The following is a 23,386-nucleotide window of genomic DNA, read 5'->3' as shown; positions in this document are numbered from 1 at the left end:
TGCCGACACGCGGTCTGCTCGGACGACCCAGACAGTCAGAGATTGCAGAGATGCAAAACGGTCCTCCGGCAAGAAGGCCTTCTGTTGCACAGAATCCAGTACCGCTCTAATAAATTGCATTCTGTGACTCGGTTGTAGATTGGATTTTTCTGCATTCACAACGAGACCTAGGGACTGGAGAAGAGAGAGTGTTGAGCTGATATGAATTTGCAACCGATCATAAGTATCTCCAACCAAAAGCCAATCATCTATATACGGATAGATTGTAATGCCCCGCGTACGAAGATGGGCCGCAATTACTGCCATGCACTTAGTAAACACCCTCGGAGCCGTTGTTAATACAAATGGGAGAACATTAAAAAAAAGCGTTGATCTCTTTCATTTTGTCATTCAGCATGGCGTTGAGATCAAGTGTTGTTCGATGGAATAAGCCTTTTTCATGATTCCTTCTGCCTCCTTCACAGAAGAAGCAACAGTTGCTGCTTTCTCACTTAAACTGTGAGCATATTTTGATAGCAAAGCGTTGATCTCTTTCATTTTGTCATTCCGTATGGCATTGAGATCAAGTGGTGTTCAACGGAAGAAGCCTTTTTCATGATTCCTTCTGCCTCCTTCACAGAAGAAGCAACAGTTGCTGCTTTCTCACTTAAACTGTGAGCATATTTTGATAGCAAAGCGTTGATCTCTTTCATTTTGTCATTCAGCATGGCGTTGAGATCAAGTGTTTTTTTATTTTATTTTTAATTTTTTAAAATTTCATACAGAAAACAAAACCGACACCAAAGAAAAACCAAAATAAGTAAAAAACAGAGAAGAAAAAAAACAGAAAAAAAGGGAAAAAAGATATACAAGAGTTTGCAAATTTGCAGAATGGTATACAGTCAGCGCTCATTAAACATATAAAAATCAAATTTGACTGTACAGTTATAATACATTAATATTTAATGTCCCTCTAACCCCACACCCGTGAACCCAACCCCTGTGACCTCCGACACCACTCTGTATGGATCACATAACTAACCCACAACTACCCACATGTCTTCTTTCACTGAATCCCCTTTATGGCGATCTTCAAATCTACTTTTGTCTTCTTTTCCAGATATCCAATTGCCAACCGCCATTTTTTAACAAATTCTTCATTATTTCCACCTCTGCTGCTATTTGTCAATTTGGCCATTTGGATATAGTCTACTAATTTATCTCTCCAATCCTTAATAATTAACTCTTTTTCCCCCTTCCACGATTTAGCTATTATTAGTCTCGCAGCAACAAAACAATACTGACAGATTTCTTCATCTTCTGTGCTAATACGCCTCCTAAATATTCCTAATAAGCACATTTCTGGGTTTTTCTTGATTTTTTTGCTAATCATTTTATTTGTTTCTTTCATCACTTTTTTCCAGAATTATTTAACTATGTTACAGGTCCACCATACGTGGAAAAAAGATCCCTTCACCTTCTTGCATCTCCATCAAGCCCCTTGTCCTGTTTTCTCTATTTTAGCTAGTACCTCTGTGGTTATATAGGTTCTATAAAACATTTTAAACATATTTTTTCTAATTGAGCTGGCCACTGAGAATCTAAAGCCTTTATTCCAGAGACGTTCCCACTCTTCCAAATCTATACTTCTGCCAACATCTTGGGCCCACGTGATCATAACGGATTTTATTTGGTTGTCTACTAAATTATATTCTAAAATATATTTGTAAAGTCTGGATATTAGACCTTTGTTGCCCTTTTCGAAAATACTTTCTAACTCCGATTTATTAGAGGCAAATCCTACTTTTGCATCCTTCCTAAATCTGTCGTGTAGTTGGAAAAAACTGAACCAATCTTTTAACCCAGATTCTTCTCTGCTTTTAAGTATCCATTGTCCTTTCTCATTGACCAAATAATCCTTGTATGTGCCAGAGTCAGTATATGTGGCCGGTCTCTGGAGTGCTTCCAATGGGCACAGCCATAGGGGCGTTTTTGGCTCCATACCCTTCTTATATCTTTTCCATGTTGCTAATAGGCTGACTCTTATTACGTGCCCGTTGAATTCTTTGTTCACCCTGTCCTTATAATCCCATAGATAGGCGTGCCATCCATATCTTAAATTATGGACCTCTAACTTAAGCAGCTCCTTATTGTCCATTTTAATCCATTCCTTTAGCCAGCTGAAATTTGCGGCTTCGTAGTAGTACCTGAGATCTGGCAATGCCAGGCCCCCTCTGTTTTTCCCATCAATAAGGTTCCTGTAGGCAATTCTCGCTTTTTTACCTATCCAAATGAATTTGACCAGATCTCGTTTCCATATTCCGAACACCTTTACTCCCTTAATAATTGGTAGGTTTTGAAACAAAAACAACATTTTGGGCAATACTATCATTTTTATCACTGCTATCCTCCCTAACCAGGTGAGTTGAAGTCTTTGCCAATTTTCCAAATCTCTTTTTATGTCCTTCCAGGTTTTGTCATAATTATATTGGTAAAGTTTACTATTTTTGTAACTTTGCCATAGTCCAAGATATTTTACTTTGGGGACTACCTTACAATTAGTTATATTCTCTAATTTAACAATATCACTTTTAGATAGCTTCTTAGTTAGAAAAAATGATTTCTCCTTGTTAATTTTAAAGCCTGACACACCGCTAAATTCATTAATAATTTCCAATAAGGCATGTATGCTACTTAAAGGTTCCCTTAAAAAACAGACCAAATCATCTGCATATGCCTTCCCTTTAAATTCATACCCTTTTACTTTAATCCCTTTAATTTCATTAACTTCTCTAATTCTATTATTCAAAATTTCTAATATCCAAATGAACAGTAAGGGCGATAAGGGACAGCCTTGTCTTGTCCCTTTTTGAATTTCTATATAATTTGACATTTGATTATTTATTTTTAGTTTGGCTCTTTGCCTTGAATAAATAGCTCCTATTGCCTTTCTGAAATTTTGACCTACTCCAAAATATTCCAATACTTTAAACATATAATCCCACCGCACATTGTCAAATGCTTTCTCAGCATCTAAAAACCATAACGCGATCTCTCTACTTGGGTCTTGTTCGGCATATTCTAGTATATCTAACACTGTTCTCACATTTTGGCTCATATGCCTGCCTGGGAGGAAGCCTGCTTGATCCCTATGTACTATTTTGGTTAAGATTTTTTTCAACCTGTTCGCTAAAATTTCTGCAAATAACTTATAATCTTTATTGACCAATGAAATCGGTCTATAATTCTTTACTTGCTCAATATCTCTACCTATTTTAGGTAAAAGAACTATTGTAGCTTCCTCCCAGGACTCAGGCATCTCTCCTTTTTGGAGCACTTGATTCATTGTAGAAAGCAATAGCGGGCCTAATTCTTCTTTATACACCTTATAAAACAGAGCCAAGAAACCATCTGGACCTGGAGCTTTATTTAATTTAGCTTTATCTATAGCTGTGTTTAATTCCTCCCATGTCATTTGTCTATCCAAATCTGATTTCATATCTTCTGTGAGCTTGGAAACATTCATATCAGCTAGGTATTGGTCTATTTTTTAGTATCTATTGGGTTATTTTTGTAGAGGTTTCTGTAATAGTCTTCAAAAACTTTTTGAATTCTTCTTATGTTTGTAATTGTCTCTCCTTTGTGCCTTATCTTGGCTATTATTGGTCTCTCCCTGTGATCTTTCACTTGCCATGCCAAGAGCCTGCCTGGTTTATTAGCGTTTTCAAAAAAATTATGCCTATTATACATAATTTTCTTTTCTAATTCATTTGATAAGAATAATTCGTATTGCTGCTGAACTTTGGCTAACTCTTGTTTTGCTTTTTTCTTATCCCCCTTAGACATCTCTAATTCTTTTTCTTTCTCTCTAATTTTGGTTCTCTTAATTGCATATTGTTTTTTTTTACACCAAATAGCATGTTGTTGAATTAGTAAACCTCTTACCACCGCTTTTCCTGCATCCCAAACTGTCTTTTCCACTATGTCCTCGTTACTATTCTCTTTAATGTAATTTTGTATTCCTAACCTGATCTTATCCTTAATTTTTTCATCTTTCAGTATATAATCATTTATTCTCCAGGGCTTCCTTTCCCAAATCCCCCCTTTTAATTGTAACAGCAACGGGTTATGGTCTGCAAACACTCTGGGAAGGAATTCCACCTTCTCAGTTTTAACTACCAATTCTTTAGTGGCAAAAATGTAATCTATTCTGGATGATGACCCATGTCTATGAGAGTAGTATGAATATTCCTTTCTGTCTAACTTTTGTATCCTCCATAGGTCATATAAATCCCAGTGTTTTAAGTCTGCAAATAGGGTGCCCGGGAGCCTTCCTTCCTTAGAGTCTTTTTTTCTTTTACAATTCCTATCTATCTTTGGATCGATTACTCCATTAAAGTCCCCTAACCATAGCATTTCTTTCTCCCCTACTTCTGCTAAGATATTTGATAACTTTTTATAAAATATATTTTTATTTGTGTTGGGTGTGTAGATCCCTACTAAAAGAATATATTTATATTGCAACCTAACTTTAACCATTAATATTCTACCTTTTTCATCCTCAAATACTTTCTCTGGTTTTAGATACTTATTTATGTAAAACAGTACCCCGTTGGTTTTCTTAACATTACATGCCGTAAATAACTGTCCCAATTTATCTTGGACTAATAAGTGTTTATCTTTTGTTACAAAATGGGATTCTTGAATGCTAGTTATGTCCACCTTATTTTTATGTAAGAAGTGAAAAACCCTTTTCCTCTTAATACAGTTGTTCAAACCATTCGCATTCAAAGAAATAATTTTAACCCTTGTGATTTCATCTGTTAACCCTCTCCTCCTTCTCCCTCCCCCCTCCTCAAACCACAAATTCTCCCCACCTCTTGTTACCCATAGTTATATACCCCCCAAGATATTACACAGTATCAAAACAGTCTCAGTTATTCTTCTTCTGCTTCTTCTCCCTCTTCTTCTTCTGCTTCTTCTTCTGCTTCTTCTTCCTCATCATCATCTGCCCCCTTCTGGCAACTCTGTTCTTCCCCATCTGCATGTTGACTCAGGGATGCAGCTGAAGATTCCTGGTCCTTCTGCCTCCCCTTTCTTTGTGGGCGAATCTCCTCTTGATCAGTGTCCTCAAAATTCTTGTTGTATTTACGTAGAAATTGTTCTGCTTTTGTTACGTCCGAAATTGTGTGTCTTTTAGATTTATAGTAGAATGATAAGCCTTGAGGGAATTGCCATCGGAAGACAATGCCTTTCCTCTTCAATTTTGTCACTAAAAAGGCAAATTCTTTTCTTTTTCTTAGCAGTCTCGTTGGGATCTCCTTAAGAAACAGGATTTTGCGACCTTCCACCATTAATGGAGCTTCATATTGTTTGCTTATAATGAGTTCTTTGAAGGTTTTAGAAATGAGCTGGAGGATACAGTCTCTGGGCACTTTCTTAATTCTTGCATAGGCTGTGTTGACCCTATAGGCTGCCGACACCATTGCATGTACCATATTTATATCTTTTTCCTCCAGAAGTGTCGTGATGGTCTGAATCAGATAGGATTTCAAATCTCCTTTCTCAATTCCCTCCGGCAGGCCTCTAATTCTGATTGAGCATTCATTAACCTTTAAATCCAATAAATCCATCTGATCTTGTAAATTTTCTTGTTTCATTTGTGCCTCTTTTATCAGATCACTGTGCTCCGTGGTCTTCTTTTTCAGGGATTTGCTCTCTGTCTCTAGTTTTGTTACTTTATTTTCGATGGCATTTTGTCTTTCTTGACATCTTCCTTTAATGAATCCATACTCCCTTTTAAATCCTGGATCATAGATCTAATTTCAAGAAGAATTTGCTCAGAGAGACCACCAGGGGGAGTGCTGGCATTTGGCTGCTTTTTTTTGCTTTTCAGCTCCACCCACCACAGTGGCATATGATGTCATCAGCCCTTTGGCACTCTGCCCAGACAGGCAAGGTGATTGGCCTTTTTTCTCCATTTTTTGTGTGTGTGTGCTGAGCAGCTGCCTTATCGTTCAAGGACACACTTAGCCACAACAATGAAGAAGAAGTTATGCTGAAGTTGGGGGGGGGGGGGAGAGACTGTGGGTTTTATCCTTTAATCATGCAAAGTTCTCTTATTCCAACTTAAAAGTTCATTAGCGAGACCAAATTGCAATTTCCTTTAGAGTTTGAATTGATTCATAGCAAAGTCCCACCTAACAAAAGCACAGTTTAAGTTCAAGTCCTTTTCTGTCTTCTAGATGGGCTGAGATTGAGGTATGCAGTATGAATCCAGACAATTAAACTCCTTCTCATCAGCCAATAGAGGGAATTAAACAGTCTATCTGTCTTTAGCTCAGGGTATGAATACAAACAGATCCTCTTTGAGTGGTGCACTTTAAATTTCTTTGAAAAGAGCAAAGAAGAAAAATAAACAAAAAGTGTCCTTACTGTGAAAAGAAAAACCGGCAGCCAATTCTGCTGGAGACATAATAATGAGACAGGAGCTCCTTTGGAACCTAGCCGCTGTTTAGATTAACGAAGAAAAATACTCCGACTCTTAAACGCTTGCTTTTGTAGTTCCAGTTATCTCCTCACAGTCTGTTTAAATAACAGATTTGAGTTAGGCACGGGAGAATTAATGTTATCTCCCATCTGTCTCAATATATCAGCCGAGGCTTGATGGTATGCGACCTCTCCGCTCCGCTCCCGGCCAGAAGTCCCTCGTTGAGATCAAGTGTTGTTCAACGGAAGAAGCCTTTTTCATGATTCCTTCTGCCTCTTTCACAGAAGAAGCACCAGTTGCTGCTTTCTCACTTAAACTGTGAGCATATTTTGATAGCAAAGCGTTGATCTCTTTGATTTTGTCATTCAGCATGGCGTTGAGATCAAGTGTTGTTCGATGGAAGAAGCCTTTTTCATGAGTCCTTCTGCCTCCTTCACAGAAGAAGCAACCGTTGCTGCTTTCTCACTTAAACTGTGAGCATATTTTGATAGCAAAGCGTTGATCTCTTTTATTTTGTCATTCAGCATGACGTCCGGGGTTTTGCTTTGGGGTTGTGCAGGAGAGGATTCGGAAAGAGAGGGGTCTTCCTCTTGCAGTATTTCGGAGTCCTCACTGTTTGCTTCCTCTTGACGTTTTCTTTTCTTCCTCTCTGACGGCCCAGGATTACTTGTCATTGCTGCCTTGTAAAAGCAACTGGATCCAGCAAATGTGAAGGATATGTTTCCAATAGGCCAGTGGCCTTGGAGAGTGAGGGTTGCAGCCAATGAGTAGTCCATGGCTGGCCCAGGATATAGGTAGAGCCCCAGGAGGACGCTGACCGCTTGCTCACTTGACCAGTGCAGGGAAGCCGCCTTGGAACCAGCTTGACTCTGGGGACAAGTGTGGAAATTGGATGCCAGGAGGCGGCGTTCCTCGAAAGCAGGGCTGGCAACCGCCGGCCTGGTCAGGATCACTTTCCTCAGGAGAACCCTTCCTTGGGCCCGAGAAGGACACCTCGGGAGCAGCAGCGCCGCCGCCATCTTGCCCCAGCCTGACCAGCCCGCTCCTCTCGATTCCACTTATGGTCCCCCCTCCTTTATCTCTCACTCCATATTAATTAAGTTGAATCCTCTGGTTGTGTTAGCAAAGCTTCCCCTTTATTCCCTTTTTTGATCTGTCTGTTGATTCCCCAAAAATTTGCCTGCTCATCATAGGAATGTAAACAAGATAGGCCTTACCTTGTCTACATTACATTTCTTAACCTCAGAGCCCTCACCTTAGAAGCAAATGGACCAGCGTAGAGACTAGAATCTGGCCTAGGAGGAGCTGCCAGAGTCTCAACAACCTCTTGAGGTACCACTTTCAACAGTTATTTTGCCAACAAAACAGGTGTCCTAGGAAATATTGGGTATGGATAACCTGAGCACTAGAACTAAAGCATCATGAATCTTGCTCAGTACAGCATTTTCTCCCTGCCACTGCATATTTACTTGTACTAATGCTGCCCTTGGAACTGTAACATTCTGTTTGCACCCATGTACACAATCTTTTCTCTCTTTTTTTGAAATAATCTTTATTGAGATTTTCTTAAAATATGCATATAGGTAAAAAATAGCGAAAAAAGAAAGAAAAAAATAGAAACATGTAGAAAAATATAAAACAAAATAGAAAAGAAAAATAGAAAAAATAAAGAAGAGAAAAAGAAAAAATATATAAAATAAAATAGGAGCATCTCGACCTCCTGATGTCTTCTGAGCATCTTCTGTTCAATCTTGTTCTGAGAAAAATAAATATTCTTTATTTTCTTTCTGTTCTCTCTTCTTTCCCTTATTTTAACAGGTTTCATCCTCATTTCTCTTCAAATTAAATCATTTTCTCTTTTTTTTTCTTCCTTAGATATTCAGTGACCTCTTTCCAGTCTGTTTCCTTTCTTCCAGTTTCCGTATTTTTCAGTAATAGAAAAGTGAGTCTATCTAAATTGCTGATGTCTAACATCTTTATTATCCAATCGTCTTCTTCTGGTGTTTCTGTTTGTCTCCATTTTTTTAGCATAACACATCCTTGCGGCTGTTAATGCTAAAAATAATACCTTATCTTTGTCTCTTTCCAAATCCTTATCATACATCCCTAGTAAGAACAATTCTGGTTTCATTGGTATTTTTATTTTTAACATATTTTGAATTTCTTTTTGTATCTTCCTCCAGTAATTCTTCGCTTTATTACAAGTCCACCACATGTGGAAATAGGTTCCTTTTTTCTTCTTACACTTCCAGCACGTCGAACTTGTATTATCGTATATTTTCCCTCGTTTTTGGGGGGTCAAATACCATCTTAGAGACATTTTAATCAAATTTTCCCTGAGGCATATGTGTATTTTATTCTCTTTTTCCAAATTTCCTTCCATTCTTTTTGTCTAATATTTCTTCTTAAATTTTCGTTCCATCTTCTCATATAATTTTTTTCCTCTTTAGATTCTAAGTGCCATTCTAAAAGTTTTTTATATAGTTTTGTTATTTTTTTTTCCCCATCCATGTGCACAATCTTATGCAGATTTTTTTTTGTCGTGTCAGGAATGTCCTGTTGTGAGAGAATTGGCCATCTGCAAGGACGTTGCCCAGGGGACGCCCGGATGATTTTGATGTTTTATCATCCTTGTGGGAGGCTTCTCTCATGTCCCCGCATGAGGAGCTGGAGCTGACAGAGGGAGCTCATCCGCCTCTCCCCGGATTCGAACCTGCGACCTGCTGGCACAGGGCTCTAACCCACTGCGCCACCGGGGGCTCCTTATGCAGATGCCGATGCAGAGTCTTATACAGAAAGGGAGATCATGGTGGAGAGATGGATGGAGTATTTGGCTGAGGAATGGGGAAGAAAAGACTATGCAGATGCAGATGCAGAGTCTTTTCTTCCCTATTCCTCAGCCAAATACTCCATCCATCTCTCCACCATGATCTCCCTTTCTTTTCTTTCACTCCTGCAATATGTTATCTTACCTTGCTCTCAGATCTACCCCTTTATGCAGTCCATGATATTAAGCCCAGGTCCCACATTTGAGACCCTTGGGCTCTTCTCAGGCCCTCCTCTCTCTCACTATCCTTCCTTCTCTCTTTTCTTCTTCTCTCCCTCCTTATATCCCTCTTTCTCCCCCCCCCTTCTTCCCGTGCACTCTTTCATCCTTCCTTCCCTCTTTCTCCCCTTTTGTCTTTCTTTCCTTCTTTCTTTCCTAACTCCCTCCATTCCCTTTCACCCTTCCTTACTTCTATCCTTCTCTTCCTCCCTTCCTTCTCTTTTTCCTTCCTCCTTTCCTCCTGGGAAATGTTTTAACTGGAGGAAGAGAAGGTTGAAAGGGAACATGAGAACCTGCAAGTCGCTTCTGGTGCGAGAGAATTGGCTGTCTGCAAGGATGTTGCCCGTGGGTGCCCGGATGTTTTACCATCCTGTGGAAGGCTTCTCTCATGTCCCTGCATGAGAAGCTGGAGCTGATAGACAGGAGCTCACCCTGCTCTCTGGATTTGAACAACCTACAGTCCTGTTGACACAAGGGTTTAACCCATTGGGCCACTGGGGGCTCCTAGTATGGGATACAGGTGAATTATGTCTCATTTTATTGCCTAAAACAACCTGTCTTGTTGTTTTAATACCTCCCTACCTGGAAACTCGCTTTCTGGAAAGTTGCTGCTGGCTATATTCAAAGGAGAGTTGTTTATTTCTCTCCACTCCTCTTTCTTTGCCTTGATCCTCTTTCCCTCACCTCCTCACCATCCCTCACCTCCCCACCATTCATATCTAGGCCACCTTAGGGAAATGTGAGAATGGGAAGTGGAGGCATGGTAGCTGCATTTGAGTGGAAGCACACCCCTTCCCTTGCTCCTTTAGCTGATCTTTGATCCCTCAAGTCTATGCTTCTCAGATGTTGGTCTTCCAGATGTTTTGGACGTCAGCTCCCAGAAACTCCAGCCAGCTTGTCCTATTTGTGGGAATATTGGGAGCTGAAGCCTAAACAATTTGGAGGACCAAAGTTTGGGAACCACTGCCTTAAAGTAATACTTACTTAGGCGACCCCTTGTTGTCCGAGTAGGATAGTCTTCCAAGATCAATGTGCTGGCGGTGGGTCCATAGGTGACTGTGGAGCCCTATTCTTGACCTGCATCTTCTCCCGCAGTGAGGGCATTGGTTTTCAGGTGGAAGGCGATCCCGGTTGGCTTGACATGCCTTACTCTTGGCACATTTCTCTCTTTCGCCTTCCATTCGTGCCTCTTCAAATTCTGCAGCACTGCTGTTCACAGCTGACCTCCAGCTGGAGCGCTCAAGGGCCAGGGCTTCCCACTTCTCAGTGTCATGCCAGAGTTTTTAAGGTTGGCTTTGAGCCCATCTTTAAATCTCTTTTCCTGTCCTCCAACATTCCGTTTTCCATTCTTGAGTTCGGAGTAGAGCAACTGCTTTGGGAGACGGTGGTTGGGCATCCAGACAACGTGGCCGGTCCAGCGGAGTTGATGGTGGAGGACCATCGCTTCAGTGCTGGTGGTCTTTGCTTCTTCCAGCACGCTGACATTTGTCCGCCTGTCTTCCCAAGAGATTTGCAGAGTTTTTCAGAGGCAGTGCTGATGGAATCATTCCAGGAGTTGAGTGTGACGTCTGTAGGCAGTCCACGTTTCGCAGGCATATAGCAGGGTTGGGAGGACAATAGCTTTATAAACATGTGCACCCTCTCATGCAGATGCAGAGTCCTTTCTTCCCCATTCCTCCAAATTATTTTAGACTTCAGCTCCCAATATTCCCACTAATAGGACAAACTGGCTGGACCCTACAATGTCCTGGTCCTCAAACACTCTCTGCTTCATTCGGGAAAATGTTGCACTCGCAGAGCTTAGGTGTAGATTGGTATGGAGCGGCTGAAAGATTGGCAACTGGGCTTGCAGCAGGAAAGGGTGGAAATGGCTCTCTTTTGCAGATAGGACTTGTCATTGACTCCTTGGGAAGCAACCATATCATGTGCAATGTTCATTCTGTGACTTTCAAGAAATAATGGCATGTGGCCAGCCAAGACTTTCAAAATGAATGAGGGTAAGCCCTGATGGGCACGTCTTGCTTGCCTGCAGCAGAATCAGTTTTATTTGTGATCAGCTAAAGTAGGGAGGAACTGGATTTCCTCCAGCCAAAAATGAGGCTGTGGCCTGCACTGTGTATATAGACTAGTAGACATTGGTCCACGTGTGCACTTTAAGCCCCAGGCAGAAGCTGTATGCCTGTAGACTTCTGCAGACCCTCAGTCATGTTCCCTCAGTTCTAGGCATCCCCCTTTAAAAGTGAAGTTCAATTTTCCAACCACTGTGAATGCCTTGTAATGTAAAATCCCCATGGACGGATGGGTTTTCTGTATATTCTTGCAATTGCACTTTCCTGTTTTCTTCTTTGTGTTGCATTGTTGAGGTCTACCCCCACTTTCAACTCACAGGTGCTACCTCCAGTGGAGTTTGTGACTTCCTGAGCTTCTCTTTCCAGCCCCTTTCCTCTTGCTACTTCCACTCCAGCTCTCTAGCGCAGTGGTGCTCAACCTGTGGGTCCCTGGGTGTTTTGGCCTACAACCCCCAGAAATCCCAGCCAGTTTACCAGCTGTTATTATTTTATTATTATTATTATTATTTACAGTATTTATAGTTCACCTTTCTCATCCCACAGGGACTCAGGAGGGATCACAATGCACATATACATGGCAAACATTCAATGCCATAGACCAGGGGTCCTCAAACTAAGGCCCGAGGGCCGAATGTGGTCCTCTAAGGTCATTTACTTGGCCCTCGCTCAGGGTCAACCTTAGTCTTAAATGACTTGAAAGCACACACAACAACAACAACAACAATCCTATCTCATCAGCCAAAAGCAGGCTCACACTTCCCATTGAAATACTAATAAGCTTATATTTATTAAAATTGTACTTCATTTTAATTATTGTTTTTAAGTGTTTTTTGCACTACAAATAAGATATGTGCAGTGTGCATAGAAATTTATTCATGTTTTTTTTTTCAAATTATAATCCGGCCCTTCAACAGTTTGAGGGATTGTGACCTGGCCCTCTGTTTAAAAAGTTTGAGGACCCCTGCCATAGACACACAACATATATAGACAGACACAGAGAGGCTATTTAACTTTCCAGCTTCATGAGGGTATGTTTTTTGAATACCGGCCACCGGGGGAGCTGTTGCTTCACCATCCACTTGTGACACCGATGAAGTACTTCCTCATTCTTTTGCACACTGCTGGAGAGTTTTATGTTGTCGTAAATTAGTTAAATTAGCCTTCCCGCATAATGGTACCTAAATTTCCTGTCTCTTGGGCTAAAAAGGTCGACGACAAAATAGAAGTTGCAAACTGTTACCCAAATAGAACTATGTTAACATAAACCGTGTAAATACACTGCATATAAACCACGCAAAGAAATTACAAGTCTGAGTTCTACTTGGTTATCTCATGGTCCTTGAGAAAGTAAACAGTCTTCAAAATACAGTCCAAATAAAGTCCAAATAGTTCAAATTGTCATCCAATTCAAAATATTATCTAAAATATAATGCTTGCTGTCCAGTTCAAAATATTATCCAAATTATAATGCAACAAGGATAGAATCATAGAATCAAAGAGTTGGAAGACACTTCATGGGCCATCCAGTCCCACCCCCTGCCAAGAAGCAGGAATATTGCATTCAAAGCACCCCTGACAGATGGCCATCCAGCCTCTGTTTAAAAGCTTCGAAAGAACGAACCTCCACCACACTCCGGGGAAGAGAGTTCCACTGCTGAACGGCTCTCACAGTCAGGAAGTTCTTCCTCATGTTCAGATGGAATCATGTTCAGGGTGTGTGCTGAATTAGTGCAGGACTGGCCAGAACGTTGTCTGGACAGCCCCTTTTTTATTGCGGAAGTTTCCGCAATAAAGGGGCTGTCTGGACGGGCCCTGAGTCCACACTCAGTTAATGTGAGATTTTCTGCCTTGAAATTCTGGGATATAGGACTGTGTGGATGGGCCCTCAGCTCTCCATTTGCAGGGTGGTAGACGTTGCAGAGGACTGCTGCTGGGTAATGAGGAGCTGCTGTGTTAAAATGGCAGAGCACCACCTTGCCTAAGCCAAAGTACAGCAGAAGAGAGTTCGAACTCTTTTAGATGATGTGACGGCGATGTTGCGGAGTCAAATCCTGCTCCTGAAAATTTTCATGGGCAATTGCTTTTTGCATGTTTGGTTTAATGCTGATAAGGTAAGCAGCTTATATGGAAAGCAGCCACTTTGCTTGTGCTGCTACCATATGTGGATGCTTTTGTTGGAAACCACGCATGGTCTTCCATGTCTCACTCCTGTAGCGTCTGGACAGAAAGGAAAGGGCTTCAAACAACAAGAAAGGAGATTCCATCTGAACATGAGGAAGAACTTCCTGACTGTGAGAGCCGTTCAGCAGTGGAACTCTCTGCCCCGGAGTGTGGTAGAGGCTCCTTCTTTGGAAGCTTTTAAACAGAGGCTGGATGGCCATCTGTCTGGGGTGATTTGAATGCAATATTCCTGCTTCTAGGCAGGGGGTTGGACTGGATGGCCCATGAGGTCTCTTCCAACTCTATGATTCTATATGGGACAGGGATTACAGGTATGGTGGGCACATTTAAACATCCCACCCACTAAGGAACCTTGAATCACAAGCATTCCTGGCCCTCAGAACATAATTGTCTGCAAAGTTGTTCCCTCCAAGCAAGATTTGGCTTCTTAATGGACAAAGAAGGGAAATACAGGGTGGGTAAATTCCAAGCCATTACACGCAGGGATTTTTTTTTCCAACCTCAAATAATTTTCTACTGTTTAAAGGCTCTCCTTGGTCTTCCTTGTGTGATGTATGGATCTGAATGCACTGTATTTATTTTGTAAGTATTAGTCACAGAAAACACCCTATACCCTATATCTACAGAACGTGTTGAGCATCTTGAAGGATTGCTGCTGAAAAATGCTGAAATGGCGACATCTGCATGTTCACATATAGAAACGTTCTTTTAAATTCTATGTATTTTTTTTACAAGATTAAATCAGATTTAAAACACTACCTGCTGCTTTTGCTGTCATCTATGGAAGTTGCTGTTTTCTTTTTAAACATGAACTCAGATCCCAGATACTTGCCCAGATGTATTGGGATACCATCACATGTGTTAATACTTTCATTGGGAGAGGTAGGAACACAAAAAACTAGCCTTATGGACACAGATGGTGTGAAACTAAGGGGGAGGGCTACTAAATGGACAGTTGGAATTATGTCTAGAGTAGTTTGAGTTTTTTTTACCTTTTCTGAGAGGCTTCATTCAAGTCAGGATCACTGGAATCCCCAGAGTTCACTTCATATAAATTTCCCTTGACAACGAGAACTATCTTCCTTCCATATCTGTGGTTTCTTGTTTAGGGTTCAAGTCATTCCCTGCCTCCAATGAAAAAATGGAAAGCTAAGCACAGATGTTATCTCATAATTGTTGTACCTATGTTGTGCCCCAGTGGTACCAACCTTTGGACCCTTCAGATGTTTTGGACTTCAACTCCCAGAAATCCCAGCCATCTTATCAGCTGTTAGGAATTGTGGGAGCTTAAGTCCAAAACATCTGGAGGCCCAAAGGTGGGAACCACTCCTGTAGCCTTTCCTTCACGTTCTAGAATTGAATTTAAGCATCAAGAGTACCTGGAAACTAGCCCAGCCAGGGTTGCAAAAGACCAGAGTGTCTCAACTGCCTTGCTGGGTAATTGTCCTTTTGTGATGTCAAACTTTGCCCCGCATTTGCATAATGCAAATACACCTTTTTGCCATTGCACTTCAGAAAGCTCAAGATGGCAATCCCTTCTGCGTCTCTTTGCTGCTAGGCCACATTCTAAGGCAGTGGTCCTCAACTTATGAGTCCCCAGATGTCTTGGCCTTCAACTCCCAGAAATCCTAACAGCTGGTAAACAGGCTGGGATTTCTGGGAGTTGTAGACCAAAACACCTGGGGACCCACAGGTTGAGAACCACTCTTCTAAGGTATATTATATGTATAAGGGAAGCACATATGCTTCCAAAGCTTTGTACAAATAGTAGACTAACTTGGAGAACTGTGTTCAGGATGGGTTGTTGTCAGTTTTTTCGGGCTATATGGCCATGGTCTAAAGGCATTCTCTCCTGACGTTTCGCCTGCATCTATGGCAAGCATCCTCGGAGGTAGTGAGGTCTGTTGGAAGTAGGAAAAAGGGTTTATATATCTGTGGAATGACCAGGGTGAGACAAAGGACTCTTCTCTGCTGGAGCTAGGTGTGAATATTTCAACTGACCACCTTGATTACCATTTGATGGCCTGGCAGTGCCTGGGCAATCTTTTGTTGAGAGGTACATGAAACAAGGAACATGAAAGGCACTGCAGACTCCTTCAGAAATCAGGCCTAGCAGAGCACCTGATGAACCAACCTGGACACAGCATTTTATTTGAGAACACAAAAATGCTGGACCACTCTCACAACCACCATGTCAGACTACACAGAGAAGCCATTGAAACCCACAAGCATTTCAACAGAAAGGAAGAAACCATGAAAATGAACAAAATCTGGCTACCAGTATTAAAAAAACTCTAAAATTGCAACAGCACAACAACAGAGAGGAAGCAGGCAGGGACATCTAATTACCTCTCAACAAAAGATTGCTCCAGGCACATTCAGGCCATTATATGCTAATCAAGGCGGTCAGTTGAAACATTCACATCTAGCTCCAGCAGACAAGAGTCCTTTGTCCCACCCTGGTCATTCCACAGATATATAAACCCTTTTTCCTACTTCCAACAGACCTCACTACCTCTGAGGATGCTTGCCATAGATGCAGGCGAAACGTCAGGAGAGAATGCCTCTAGACCATGGCCATATAGCCCGAAAAAACCTACAACAACCCAGTGATTCCGGCCATGAAAGCCTTTGACAATACATTGTGTTCAGGATCCTGCGTTTCTTAGATGTGTGCAAAATATGTTTCTACCGTTTCTTTCGTACCTTCCATTTATTCTGAAGCATGAAACAGGAAGCCCACTCCCCACATGAAAATCTGCTGAACACGAAAGCCTGCCTACAGCCTGCTTCCGTGTGCATCCGAACTTGTCTCCTTGCCTTGGAAAGAGAGTGCATGTGTGGCAGGATGTGCAAGCAAGCCCAGAGCACGCCTACAGCTGAGTGCCCCATACACTAGAGCAGTGGTTCTCAACCTGGGGTCCCCAGATGTTTTTGGCCTACAACTACCAGAAATCCCAGCTAGTTTACCAGCTATTAGGATTTCTGGGAGTTGAAGGCCAAAAACATCTGGGGACCCCAGGTTGAGAACCACTGCACTAGAGCAAGGGTCCTCAAACTAAGGCCCAAGGGCCAAATATGGCCCTTCCAGGTCATTTATCCGGCCCTTGCTCAGGGTCAACCAAAGTCTGCAATAATGTGAAAGCACACAACAACAACAATCCTATCTCATCAGCCAAAGGCAGGCCCACACTTCCCATTGACATACTAATGAGTTTATATTTGTTAAAATTGTTCTTCATTTTAATTATTGAATTGTTTTACGTGTTTTTTGCACTACAAATAAGATATGTGCAGTGTGCATAGGAATTCGTGTTTTTTTCAAATTATAATCTGGCCCTCCAACAGTTTGAGGGACTGTGACCTGGCCCTCTGTTTAAAAAGTTTGAGGACCTCTGCTCTAGAGTAAGAGGCACTTGGCTGCAGGCACTGGCAGATGTGTGCGTTTTTCCGCACTTGCTTGCATGCCTCACCATACACACTCTCTCTCCAAGGAGAGTGCATGTGTTGCAGGGTGTGCAGGCAGACACGAAAAGTATGTGTGCCTGCCAGTGCCTACAGCTGAGCACCGCTTACTCTATAGTCGAAACAGCAGGTACCAGGTTTTGTTGTGTCAGGAGCGACTTGAGAAACTGCAAGTCGCTTCTTGTGTGAGAGAATTGGCCGTCTGCAAGGACGTTGCCCAGGGAACGCCCGGATGATTTGATGTTTGTATCATCCTTGTGGGAGGCTTCTCTCATGTCCCCGCATGAGGAGCTGGAGTTGATAGAGGGAGCTCATCTGTCTCTCTCCGGATTCGAACCTGCGGCCTGTCGGTCTTCAGTCCTGCCGGCACAGGGGTTTAACCCACTGTGCCACCAGGGGCTCCAGGTACCAAGTAAGAAGAGCGCACACTGGGAAGGGGGTCTGATAATGGTCTGATTTTCGGGCTCCAAAACAAAAGAACTGAAAACAACCCTCCCAATTTTGGGAGGCTTACAAAAAACGGATCGGGGCCCCCAACAAAAGCCGGGACACAAACAGGACAAGGCTTTCCCCAAATGCACATGTCTAGCCTTTCTGCCATCATTGAGAAAGCAGTGCGGACTCCGCCAATGCAGGGAATATGCTAGGAAGCCCTTCGCCTTGTTCTAAATGACAATGTTTTGCTTTAAATGAAATCCTACTGGAGAAGCTGGCTGAGTTTTAGCATGTTGGCCACTGGGTGCCACTGTAGGACCTCATGTCCATCTGTGTTCATGAAAATAGTATTTTTCTTCAAGAATATGTTGCTTGTATTTGAAAATGATTGGTTCCCATCTTCACATCAGCGCTGCCCTAAAGCACCTCCTTTTTACCAACAACGCAGAAGAGATTTGGGTATTATTAGAGTCACGTTACTGTGAAAGGAAATATTCAGCTTGGCACACTTCAAAATGAGGAATTCGTTGTAACAGTGGAGGTACCTAATGTTTTACTCAAACTTCCCTCTTCCTCATTAACCACTCATGTTTCTGCCTTAATCCACGTCCTTGAGTTTCTGTCTATATGTAAATGTAATCTAGGAATTGCTGTGAGATGAAGTTCAGACCTACCCCTCTGGTGTTAAAGTGGATATGGAACTTCCAAGTGAATTAGAGCTGCTTTGACTCTAGGCTAGCGGGCCATGCTGTAAACAGTTTTGAATTTTCCAGAACTTTTTATCAAGCAAAAATAAAGCCAAAGATGTGGAAGTGGCTTATCTTCAAGCCATATAATTTGCCTCTAGTCCATGGCTTAATACAGGAAAAAGGGCAGAGGTTGCAGATACTCAAATTAGGCTCTACCAGTTCCTGGAGCTACCAGCTCGTTTATCTGCAGCTTCCTCCCAAGATTTGTGTTGGACTAGGAGACCAGAATTTGAGTCTCTATTGAGTCATGGATATGCATTTGGTGGCCTTGGACAAATCCCCCTCTTCAACCTAAGAGAGAAACAGTGACAAATCTCCCCTGAACCAATCAGGCCAAGAAAACCCTATGGTAAGAGTCTCCAACCTAACATATTCTAAAGCCTTTGACTGTGTGGATCATAATAAACTGTGACAAGTTCTTGGTGGCATGGGGATCCCAAGTCATCTTGTCTGTCTCTTGAGGAATCTGTATAATGACCAAGTAGCGACATTAAGAACTGAACATGGAACAACAGACTGGTTCAAGATTGGGAAAGGTGTACAGCTGGGCTGTATCCTCTCACCCAACCTATTCAACTTGTATGCAGAACACACCATGCTACGTGCGGGGCTTGATTAATCCAAGGTTGGAGTTGAAATTGCTGGACAAAACATTGACAACTTGAGATATGCAGGTGATACCGCTTTGATCGCCAAAAACTAGGAGGACCTGAGGAGCCTTCTAACCAAGGTGAAAGAAAAAAGTGCAAAAGCTGGGTTGCAGTTCAACATACAAAAAACAAAAATGATGGCAACCAGACTGATGGATAACTGGCAAATAGAGGGAGAAAACGTGGAGGCAGGGAAAGACTTTGTGTTTTAGGGACAAAGATTACTGCAGACGCAGATTGCAGCCAGGAAATCGGAAGACGTTTACTTCTTGGGAGGAGAGCAATGTCCAATCTCGATAAAATAGTGAAGAGTAGAGACATCACACTGGCAACAAAGATGATGTTGTTGTTGTTCATTCGTTCAGTCGTCTCCGACTCTTCGTGACCTCATGGACCAGCCCACGCCAGAGCTCCCTGTCGGCCGTCACCACCCCCAGCTCCTTCAAGGTCAGTCCAGTCACTTCAAGGATGCCATCCATCCATCTTGCCCTTGGTCGGCCCCTCTTCCTTTTGCCTTCCACTTTCCCCAGCATCATTGTCTTCTCTAGGCTTTTCTGTCTCCTCATGATGTGGCCAAAGTACTTCAACTTTGTCTCTAGTATTCTTCCCTCCAGTGAGCAGCCAGGCTTTATTTCCTGGAGGATGGACTGGTTGGATCTTCTCGCAGTCCAAGGCAACGAAGATGCACATAGTTAAATCAATGGTATTCTCCATAGTAACCTATGGATGTGAGAGCTGGACCATAAGGAAGGCTGAGCAAAGGAAGAGTGACGCTTTAGAACTGTGGTGGTGGAAGAAAATGCTGAGAGTGCCTTGGACCGTGAGAAGATCCAACCAGTCCATCCTCCAGGAAATAAAGCCTGACTGCTCACTGGAGGGAAGGATAGTAGAGGCCAAGATGAAGTCCTTTGGCCACATCATGAGAAGACAGGAAATCTTAAAGAAGGCAATGATGTTGGAGAAAATTGAAGGAAAGAGGGGCCGACCAAGGGCAAGATGGATGGATGGTATCCTTGAAGTGACCAGCTTGACTCTGAAGGAGCTGGGGGTGGCCATGGCTAACAGGGAGCGCTGGTGTGGGCTGGTCCAGGAGGTCACAAAGAGTTGGAAGCGACTGAATGAATAAACAACAAAAAAGAGAACAAATATGGTGTGGTGGTTTGATCTTCAACTCTGGCAGCTATGTTTTGAATCCTTGATCAGCCATGGCATTTACATGCTCTCAGCCTCAGAAGAAGGCACTTAATCCTCTCTGACCAAAAATACTCTTATGATAGGTTTTGCTTTAGATTCACCATGTGTTGGAAATTACTTGAAGGAACCCCATGACAAAACACTGAAACCCAGTGGTTCATCTCCAATGCCTTTATTTCCTTGCCTTTAGAGCATGACAATTGCATAATCTCCTTGGCAAATGTAAATGCTATTTCCAGTGCTGCGGTGCATGGGGCACCACTAGGAGCCAGCCACCAGTTATATAAACCCGTTACATAACTCAAGAGCACATGAATACAGAGGAACGACCAAAAGAGTAACCCGATACGTGAATACTGATGAATGGGAAATTAGCAAGAATTGTGTCCCCGTAGTATTAATCATGACTTCTAGGCAATAAAAGTACATCAGTCATATCTTGAAGATTCATGAGAAGAAGAAAAAGATGCATGTGAAAAAAGTTAAGCCAGATGCAAACATTTCCATTTAAAGGGAATTTCCAAAACGGTGATGCGCTGCTTCAAGCGCTGATTCAGAGTCACATTTCACAGCAGATTTTTCAAGTGGGATGTCGTATTGAGGAGCCTTGTGCAGAGCCAGCTTCTTGAAGCCTTGATTATAATTTGATGGAAGACAGTTTACATATTTGACTAAACACACTGCCAGTGTGTTATTTGTGATGGCTTTCACACTGAGCAAATGCAACGTTGTTCATTAGGCGAGGAAACCTCGCACACGGAAGTGAGCCGGGGTGTATTGAAACTACACAATGAATAGGGGTTGTTGTAGGTTTTTTCGGGCTATATGGCCATGTTCTAGAGGCATTTTCTCCTGACAGATGCAGGCGAAACGTCAGGAGAGAATGCCTCTAGAAAATGGCCATATAGCCCGAAAAAACCTACAACTACCCAGTGATTCTAGCCATGAAAGCCTTTGACAATCTATATATATATAAATGCTCTGTGCATAATGAGTACTTTAAAAACAAAAGAACCAATGAACGAAATCACACCAAATTTGGCAACAAAACGACTCACAACACAAGGAGTGACCATCACTCAAAAAATTATGATTTTGTCATTTGGGAGTTGTAGTTGCTGGGATTTATAGTTCACCTGCAATCAAAGAGCATCCAGAACTCCATCAACAATGGAATCAAACCAACTTGACACACAGAACTCCCATGACCAATAGAAAATACTGGAAGGATTTGGTGGGCATGAGTTTGGGAGTTGTAGTTCACCTACATCCAGAGAGCACTGTGGACTCAAACAATGATGGATCTATTCTGGACCAAACTTGGCACAAGCACTCAATACCCCCAAATATGAACACAGATGGAGTTTGAGGGAAATAGACCTTGACATTTGGGAGTTGTAGTCACTGGGATTCATAGTTCACCTACAATCAAAGAGCAATCTGAACCCCACCAACGATGGAATTGAACCAAACTTGGCACACAGTTCTCCCATGACCAACAGAAAATAATGGAAGGGTTTGGTGCGCAGTGTCCTTTGGTTTGGGAGTTGTAGTTCACCTACATCCAGAGATCACTGTGGACACAAACAATGATGGATCTGGACCAAACTCTACACAAATACTCAGTATGTCCAAATGCTGGTGGAGTTTGGGGAAAATAGAATCTTAACATTTGGGAGTTGTAGTTGCTGGGATTTATAGTTCACCTACAATCAGAGCATTCTGAATCCCACCACCGATAGAATTGGGCCAAACCTCCCACACAGAACCCCCTTGTGGGCCACAGCAACGCGTGGCAGGGGATGGATAATACATTATACAATGAATAGCCCTGCAGATCCCACTTTAACTGGCCTGACTCCATCCTCTAGAATTATGGGATCTGGAACCATCTTTGATCTCATGTCTAGATCCAGGGAAGTCATGCTAGCCCTCTATTCTGCCTTGATCAGACTACACCTGGAAAACTGTGTCCAATTGTGAGCACCGCAGTTGAAGGGAGATGTTGATTCTAAGGACCGGGCTGTGGTGCAGCTAGTTAGTAGCCAGTTGCATTAAATCACTACTGACCAAGAGGTCATGAGTTCGAAGCCAGCACGGGTCGGAGTGAGCTACCGACCATTGATAGTCTAGCTTGCTGTTGACCTATGTGTTGTGGCTGAGCTAGTTTCTGATGATGAGTATGATGGGATTCAGATTCCTGTTGGGTTTCAGCTTCCTGGCTCTTTGTCTGTGCCTCAAATTTCTGAGCCTGCTTCCGAGGCTCTCACAGATAGTGCAGTGTCAACACAGCTGTTTTCACCAGAAAGGAATTTTAACGAAGGAAATAGCAGCCAGGTGCCTTCCCACAATGATACAGAAAGTATAGATAAGGATTTGACCCGAGAAGCTCGCCTTGATCTCCAGGTCAGGCGCAGTTCGCGTCTGGCAAGCAAGGTCGTCGTAATGCTTTTATAATGCTGAGAGCTTAATGTTTAGATGTTGGGAAGGTATTTAGGCCCTCTGGAAACTCTGTGAAAGTGTCAGTTCAACGTAGCTTATTAGCCTGAAAGTTTCAGGGAATAACCTTAGCCTGGAAAGTAGTACGCTTGGGATTTCTTGCATTGGGATTCTTGGGGCAAATTTTTCCTTGCTTGTACCTGGGACTCTGGTTTGAACTTTGCCAAAAGAATTATGTCTCCTGCTTTTACCTGAAGATCTTTGGAACTGTATTCTGCATTTCACCATAATCTTTGGAACTTTGCAATGTTTATTCTGTATTTTGACTTGGATTTTTTTCCCTCAATAAACTGTAACACTACAGCTCTTGTATGGTGGTGTTTGGAAGCAAGGTGAAGCCTACTCTGAGTTGCAACACTATGCAGCCCAAAAGACAGCTGCATCTGTCAAGTAGGAAATTTAGGTACCGCTAATGCAGGGAGGCTAATTTAACTAATTTATGACACCATAAAACTCTCCAGCAACATGCAAAAGAATGAGGAAGTACTCCATCAGTGTTACAAGTGGACGGTGAAGCGACAGCTCCCCTGGTGGCCGGAATTCAAAGCATACCCTCATGAAGCTGGAAAGTTAAATAGCCTCTGTGTGTCTGTCTATGTTGCGTGTCTATGGCACTGAATGTTTGGAGT

Source organism: Anolis sagrei, chromosome 1, assembly GCF_037176765.1.
Source record: "Anolis sagrei isolate rAnoSag1 chromosome 1, rAnoSag1.mat, whole genome shotgun sequence".
NCBI lineage: Eukaryota > Metazoa > Chordata > Lepidosauria > Squamata > Dactyloidae > Anolis > Anolis sagrei.
Note: the sequence above shows the minus strand (reverse complement) of the source record.